This window comes from Candoia aspera, chromosome 3 (assembly GCF_035149785.1).
Source record: "Candoia aspera isolate rCanAsp1 chromosome 3, rCanAsp1.hap2, whole genome shotgun sequence".
Classification (NCBI taxonomy): Eukaryota; Metazoa; Chordata; class Lepidosauria; order Squamata; family Boidae; genus Candoia; species Candoia aspera.
Genome location: NC_086155.1, coordinates 138,248,499 through 138,256,187, shown reverse-complemented (window position 1 = coordinate 138,256,187; position 7,689 = coordinate 138,248,499). Strand labels below are relative to the sequence as shown.

The 7,689-nt window shown below is 45.1% G+C and overlaps 1 protein-coding gene across 1 annotated transcript in view; it reads right to left on the bottom strand.

Moving 5' to 3' along the window:
- Positions 1–7,689, bottom strand: part of PPP1R3G (protein phosphatase 1 regulatory subunit 3G) — a 1,059,979-nt gene that overhangs the window by 590,044 nt on the left and 462,246 nt on the right. The window lies entirely within an intron of this gene.

Sequence of the window (7,689 nt, the reverse complement as noted above, 5' to 3'; positions counted from 1 at the left end):
AAAGAGGAGCTGATTTCTCCCCCGCCCGGGGGGCAAGCCTCTCCAGGAAGGATCAATTGAGCGAGGGAGCCGAAAGGGAGAAGCGCGACCGGAAATGGAGCCACCTGGCCCGGAGCACGTGGGTTGAGCGGCTTTCTAGGGGAATGAACTCACCGACGTTCGATCGTCTCGCCTCGGAAACTCTTGTCGTTTTACTGATTTGTTTGTTTTCAATATTCCACCCCCCATCATTTCACTTCAAAGAACCAAGACTCCCTCCTCAATGGGTGGCGGGGGAGGGAGGAGGAAGAAAGAATTAAAAAGAGGGGCAAAAAGTGGAAAAACCAAAATATGGTTTAGCTCAAAGAAACGCCCCTGGAATGCTGCTAAGTTTGTGGAGAGTTGAGTTTAACCGTCAAGGCATCCTTCAAGTCTTCACTGCCTTTTTCCGTTTTATTCTCTTTTTTTAAGAGCCGTCCCTCTTGTTTTATAGGTGTTTCACCATTATTGGCTATCCAACAGATCACAGGGGGGAAAGGGAAGAAACGCGTATGTTAACGTTACAGAAATAATAACAACAAGTGAACACACAACCTAAAGGTTCTGCGGGAAGGAATATTAAAAGAACCTTGATTTTAAAAGAAAAACAAATGTAATTTAAGAAAGTTTATTATAAAGTCAATGCAGCAAAAAAGATTAACATAAAAGATTTGCTACGAAGTATAGAAAAAGGTATAAAATAAAATTATTGTTTGAAATGAGGATGTAGTTTTATTTTCTGGAAAAGATGTTATATTCATACTATATGCAATGCAGATGTCTCTCTGAGTATAGAAAAGAGCAATTTTCAAGAAAACGGGCAATGTCGGAGGTTCATACAAACGGTGCGTTTCCTGAAATGGCCTCTTTCTATTAGTTATTTATTTATATATTTATCATTCTTGTTTATAACGTAGAATTCATTGATTTGGGAAAAGGGGAACGTATGAAGCACGTTTTGAGCCTATTTGGTCACTCTCGAAATCAGCGAATCATAGAAGGTTTCACTGCCTTGGCCGAGGGGAGCGCTGGAGCTTTTTTGTGGAAATCAAAGGCGCAGAGCTTTGGGGGTGTTGACGCTGGACGCTTCTCAGATAATAGAGCGGTTTTGCCCCTTTTCTGTCCCCCAAAGAGAGGGGGAAGAGAGGAAGGGACTTTCTAGACTTGCCCCTTTTCTAAAGCATGCTGTTTCACTGATGTGAAAAAAAGATGGGAGAGGACCCGTTCCAACGGCTTCCTCTCTGCTTGAGCGTTTGTCTCTTCCAAGGCCGTTCTCTTGTCAAGTGCCAGTGCGATCCTGTGGCTGCACTAAGGAAGAAGCCGGGTTGAATTCAGCCCAGATATAAGATCTCAGTGGCGGCTCCAGAGGTACCAATATTCTCGCAAAAGGAGGAACAGAAATACAGAGCACCCCTTTCTAAGAACGAAGGGCTTCTTGAAAAGGGGAACATGCATTCGTTCCAAACGTTTGCTTCCCGGTTCTTAGCCTATTGGTGGAGAACGAGAAAACCAGTCTTATTTATTTCGCTGACCACGTTTTGCTATCAGTGTGTTGCCTTTAATTGGGAGGGGAGAGTTAGAGCATGCAACAGTAGTAAAATCGAAGCACCCTTTCATTTTTATTTTGAAGATTCAAGGGCATTCTGAGGGGAGGAGAGGAAGGCATCTCCAGCAAAGTTTGAAGCGGTTTCTTTGATATATGTTAAAAAGATTTCCCCTCCCCCACAGCATATTACAAACATTTGTTTAAGCTACTTCCTAAATACTTCATCATATTTTCCCCCACCTTGAAGCTCTCTAGGCCTGTCCGTGGGAATTGCAACCCGTATCTATCTGGAGGGCCTTTAGGCTGAACAAAGTGACCTTACAATATCCCCGATCCACGTGTTGCGGAGTAACCTCAATACCTATCTTTAGTTTCTTGCTCTGTTAAATTTAGCTCGCGCGTGTCCTGAGATTCCGTTCGCCTTCCTGGGCGGAGTGAGGCGCGAGAAGCTCAAGAAATAACAACTAACCTTCTGTCAACACCGCCCCGTCCCGCAATTTCGGATGTGGTGGGGGGATGAGGGCGACCTAGCATTACCCGGGCTTGGAAAGGAAAGCCGGTCTGGAGAGCGCTTCTATAATTCATAAAGCGGCTCCGCTCCAGCTGCGGTGGGCGAGAGGAGGTGGGGTGGGAACAGACCGAGAACAGAGCCGCTGTATTGATCCGGCAGCAGAAACTGCTCTACCCTCGCCTATTTATAGCACCTTGTGCCTTCCATAAAGAAGCCGGCACCAACGCGTAAACGGACGAAGAGGAATCGGTCTTTTCTTTCACCCGCAGAGAGTCAAAGTTGTTAACCTGGAAAACAAGCAGGGGGCGGTGGGCTTGATTTGACTCTTAATTCAAGTGGCCTTTCTTGTGGTTGTGGTTTCTAAGCTGGTGTAGGAAAGTGTGTGCGGGTGTGCACATCCCCGCGCCCTGCAGCCAGCCAGGTGTGCTAGGCATAGCCGTCCGCCCTACTCTGCCCGCGCCAGGAGAGAAGCGCGCTCGATGCGATGAGTAAGCAAGAGCCAGGCGCGAAGGCGCCATAAATCAAACGCGGCGGGGTGGCCAGCCAGCCGAGCTGCTTCTCCCCAGTGGATTGAATCCCAGCAACAAATGTGCCCAGGAAGTGGAGCCAGGCGACGCCAGCCTTGCACGCGCGGTGGATCCTGCGCTCTCTTTGGGGAAGGCTCGAAGAAGAGGCCGTCCGGCCACTCTCAAAGCTGGGAGCACGGGCGGCGCCTGACTTCTCCAGAGGCTTCTTCTTCTGCGCCCCCGTCGCCTGCCTTGCTGGACTCGCGGCTTGTCTTTGCCCCGGAGACCAGCATCTCGAGCACGGATTTCTTGGCTTCTTTAAGATGATCAGCGGCGTGAGGTCTATGAAACGAAATACAGTATTCACGGAAGAAAGTCTAGGATTTTCCCCCCAAACAACGTTCATTTATGAGATTCGCTGCTGAGAAAAGTCCTCTTCCCCGCCCCCGCCCCCCACTCCTTCTTGAGGAGGGAGGGTTGTCGTAAATTCTGGGTCATATAACACAGAAACTAAGCCAAGCTGTCCTTCACAGAACTGGAAGAAGCTACAGAGCAGTTAGTCTACACTAATGCGCCTAAAATCATGTTATATTAATAAGCGTGCTAGCCATAATTGGATCGTGAGAGACTGGCAAGAGAGTCGCCTCTCAACGCTCATGCCAGGGATGGGCAACCGAGCTCGCTCCAGATGTTTCAGGCTCCCCTTCCCATCAACCACGTTCTTTCCCGCGGCCAACTGTTGGGGTTATGGGGGTTGTAGTCCAACTCATTTGGAGGTCTCTGCAGTGCCTCCTTTGACGCCTTTAGAGATCTGTTCGTATTTAAGGTGCAGGTGCCTCTTCGTTGTTTTCCCTGTACTGCAAGGCATTTTCTACTAATGCTGATAAATGTTATTACTGAAGAGAAAGATGACTGTATCCTGATAGTCCACTCCATCACCCACGCACACATAAACTGAATTGGTAAAAAATAAAAAAATAAAAAATCGCTCCGTCCCTCGCTCTTTGTGTGTATGCGTGTATCCATATCCCCCACCCTAAAGCCTCTCTCTGTCGAATCCTCCTCACAGAAAGAGTTAATGGGGCTAGAATATTTTTAGGTTGGCATCCTGGTCATCCAGGATATTAAATTAAATCGACGACTTAAAGATCCGTAAGGATGGGGGCACAATTCCACTGATTGGAAAGTACCTCGATGGGACCTCCTCGCAAGAGGCCTCGGCAGGGCAGCCGAGCGAGAACGAGGGGGATCCCTATCACTGGTTGGTCGAGGTAGAGGCAATTTTGTATTTTAAAAGGAAGGTGGAATAGAAAGTGGGTCTCTTCCTGGAATCTCCCTCCCGGGCTGAATCTAAGCAACCGCAGCCTGCAGCCACTTTCCCTCTCCTCGGCGTATTTCTGAGCGCGCATGAATTATGAATAGCTTCTCCTCTTTGCTCGCTCGCCCTTTCATAATAAGCAGCCTGCGATTGCCCCGAAGGGTCGCGTCTCCGTGTGTGCGCGCGCCTGCGTGCGTGCGTTTTGAAGAGGGATTTGACAGAAGCGGGTGGCGCAAATGGCTCGTCCCCTCCCCAGCCTGATCCTGCAGGCAGCCTCGTCGGAAGCAGCAGGAAGCTGGGGAGAGCGAAGCCCCCGCCTCGCCCGGTCGGTCCGGGTTGTCTTGGGCGGAGATCTGGGCGCCACCCTTGGGGCAGCCGGGGGCGGCGGGCGGGTGTTGTTCCAGGGAGTCGCCAGGCCGCTCTCCCGGGAAATTTCCCCAGCACTCCGCTGCTATTTCCATCTGCCCCGTAGGCAGAGGTGGCTTGCAGGATCGACAAGCCTCGGCTTGCCCGCATCCCTCCTTTTGAAATGCGAGAAAAAAATAAAACACCCAGGAGTAATAAAGACCAGAACCAGCAGCTTTACAAATCAGGCGGGCAGGGGGGTTAAATAAATTCACCTAATCCGGACCTTAGAGCTTGTATTTATTTTCTATGATTACTAGAGGGAGGGTAACGAGATAGGCAGGATAGAAATAAGGGTGTTTGTGTGGTGGGGTGTGCTTTAAAAAAACACTTCTGCCTCCTTTTCATAAACGAAAGAGTTGCCCGCCACGTATCTGATGAAGAGGGAAGGGAAAGGAGCATCCAAGGCAAAGCAGAGTTTCAGATCAAGGAGGAAGAAGCCGACTTTTCGCCCTTAAGACTATGGTCCAAACCCTGATCTCTAGGATGGGGAAGAAGGCAGCAGGGCAAGGTTATTATTAAAGAAACTCCTCCTTTCCAATAATACAATATTAAAATCGTTAACAGTGCAGACCAAGCCTTCCCATTTGATGCCCTGGAAGTATGCTGGATCCAAACTGGGGAAAGGATGGCGGGAAGGAAATTAATTGCTAAGATTGTCTCCCCGCACCACAGGAAGGGCTCTGTCTCCCCTCCCCCTCAAATGAAATATTTTCAGCAGACATATGATTCAGGGGCTGTATGGCCATCTGCAGGGGATGCTTTTGTACAGCCCTGCACAGAGCTAGAACTCGGATCAGAGGATCTATAAATCCTTTTCAATCTATCCATCCTATAACTCGGTGATTCTTTCCTTCCCTTTCAGAAGTTTGAGACCAGCTGTTTATATAAGGAACGACCAAAAGCATTAAAGACTGAGAAACCCTTTTGGAATAGGGACATGAATTCCTTCAAGAATAGATTTAGCAAAGACACATTTTTCTCACCCACAATAAAGGGGTTGCCTTGGTTCCCACTGAAAAAGAATTAAAGGTACAATCTGAATATGTTCTGTGACCTAGCTGAGGACCTTCTATGGAAAAATAGTTCCTGAACTACACATTTATTTTTTCTAAAACATGTTCTATTAAACAATTCTAGCAATGATGCAATTCTTCAGGAATGAGAAAAATAGAATTTTTTATGAGGGTGCTAACTTTTTAACTAGGTCGCTACTATGGGGCCAGATATGACATATACAAATAGATCTTGAAATCACTCTCATTGATATTTATGGGGATTATATTCCAGGATAATTGTTTAGGGTTATTTATTATATTTAACAACATAACTTTTCTTTCCCATCATTTAATATCTGTGCCATATAAAACCAACATGACTGATTTCAAGTTCCTGTTAAATGACAAATTCCAGTTAAAGCCAAGGATGAACACCAGTTAAAAAGTTGGCAGCTCTACTAATAATGAGGTCTACTTTTGATTAGCTTATATAGAATTGCACACACCAATTTGCTTCTTCCTTCCTCTACCCCCAGTAATTAAACAAATCAGTAATTGATTTGGCAAATCAAGTCTAACCTTCCTTTCCTATTTCAGGAAGTGATTTCTGTGAGATTTCACAAATGTAAGCAGAGGCCTGTATGTTTTTTACTGGGATTTCACTGAACTACATAAATGTAAGCAGGGCTGCACAGAAGTCCTACACAGACATTCTTAGCAATGTAAGAATAACCATGTGATTGCTTTAATATTCGTGAAAGTTTTGTAGGTTGTTATGGCAGGACACCCTAATTCTGAGCTGAGAAGCAGGAGGGATGAAGGAAATCTTGAAGCCATGGTGAACAACTTCATGGGCTACTTACCCCCTGCCTTCACACTTTTAAAATGACAAATTGCACCTCCAAGTGATTAATACTGTGTTACCATACCTCACATTTATAGTGCTGTGTCTGTTCTAAATGCTTCACATCCATGCCCTCAGAAACTTAGGAAAGATTATCTGTATTATTCTAATGTGAAACTGAGACAGAAATGGAGACTTGGTGCAGTGATACTAAGGAAACGCCTTTCCTTAAAAAATTCTAATCAAAGAGAATATTTGTAGCTCAGGGTTAAACTGTGGGGTCCTTGGTGCTGTTGTTTTCTTGCAGACATTTCATTGCCAGATGAAACGTCTGCAAGAAAACAACAAGGCTCAGAGAGCACCAAGGACTCCACAGTTAAACAATACTAAATTTGGTTGGAGTATTTTTCCTTAAAAAAATACTAAATTTGGAGTATCAGGTTGGATTGAGGAGGAGAGCTTGTTTGTGATCACTCCTAGATGGGTGGTGCCTGCAACTCCAACCTCAAAATATTTGGGAACCCTTTGAAAGATGGGTTGAAGGCAGGAAGAAGATGGCTGTACTCCTGGTGCAATCATAAAAGCCATCCTGAAGCTGCCTTTTATCTCAAAATGTGTAGAAAGAAAATGATGATCTCCACACAGGCCCATAGCTGGAGCAGTTACTATACCAGTTGTAGAGTTTCAAGGGGTTCCTCATTGATAAATTAAGGTAAATGCTGCAGAAAGTTTGGCTCCCACTTCACTGCTGCTCCATAGGTAAGTATGGCACACTTAAAACTGTTTCTTCCAGCAGTCAAAGCTTGCATATATTATCACAGCCTCTGAATGATTAACAGAGAGGTGTTAGGTTTAGGTTCTGTCCTATTAAATGAATAAAAATAACTTCTCTGAAGAGTGGGAAAAATAGCAGCCTCCAATGTTTAAGGATGTGGCAGGATTGCAGCTTTGATCTGATCTCCTGGGCAGAATGGCGAGGGAACAAAGTTTATATAGAACATATAGCCTAATAATAAACTGTTTATATAATGGATAAATCTTAGGATAAATGCTGTCACTGATAACAGCATACTACTTGTATGGCTAGCCTCATAAAACATACTTTTCTGTCAATATCTTTTCTATGGTCCAGTGAAGTAAATGTTGAATCTGCTCAAGCACTAAGATCTAAAGTCAAACTCCACCTAAGTTAAATTCTTGTTCAACTTAACTCAGGCTTGGCTCTCCAGAGGAATATATTGCTTCATTCAGCTGAATAAAGACTGTATTAAAGATTAGATTCTTATTTAACATACTAAGTGGCATGGTGGGAATTGTAGTCAGAAAGCTGATAGGAATGAGTACTCAGATTCATTTCTTTGAATAGACACTGAGTGATCATTTAGATGTTTTTAGAACATTCTGCACTCACTAGGTTCTTTTATAGAAGAGGGGGAAAATAGCAATAAGGATTTATTTGATCTGCCAAGCCACTTTTTCCAGTTCATTTTGATCAGTCCTATAGCATAAGTGAGTTGTGGAATCAGAGGCTTTGTTCATTATA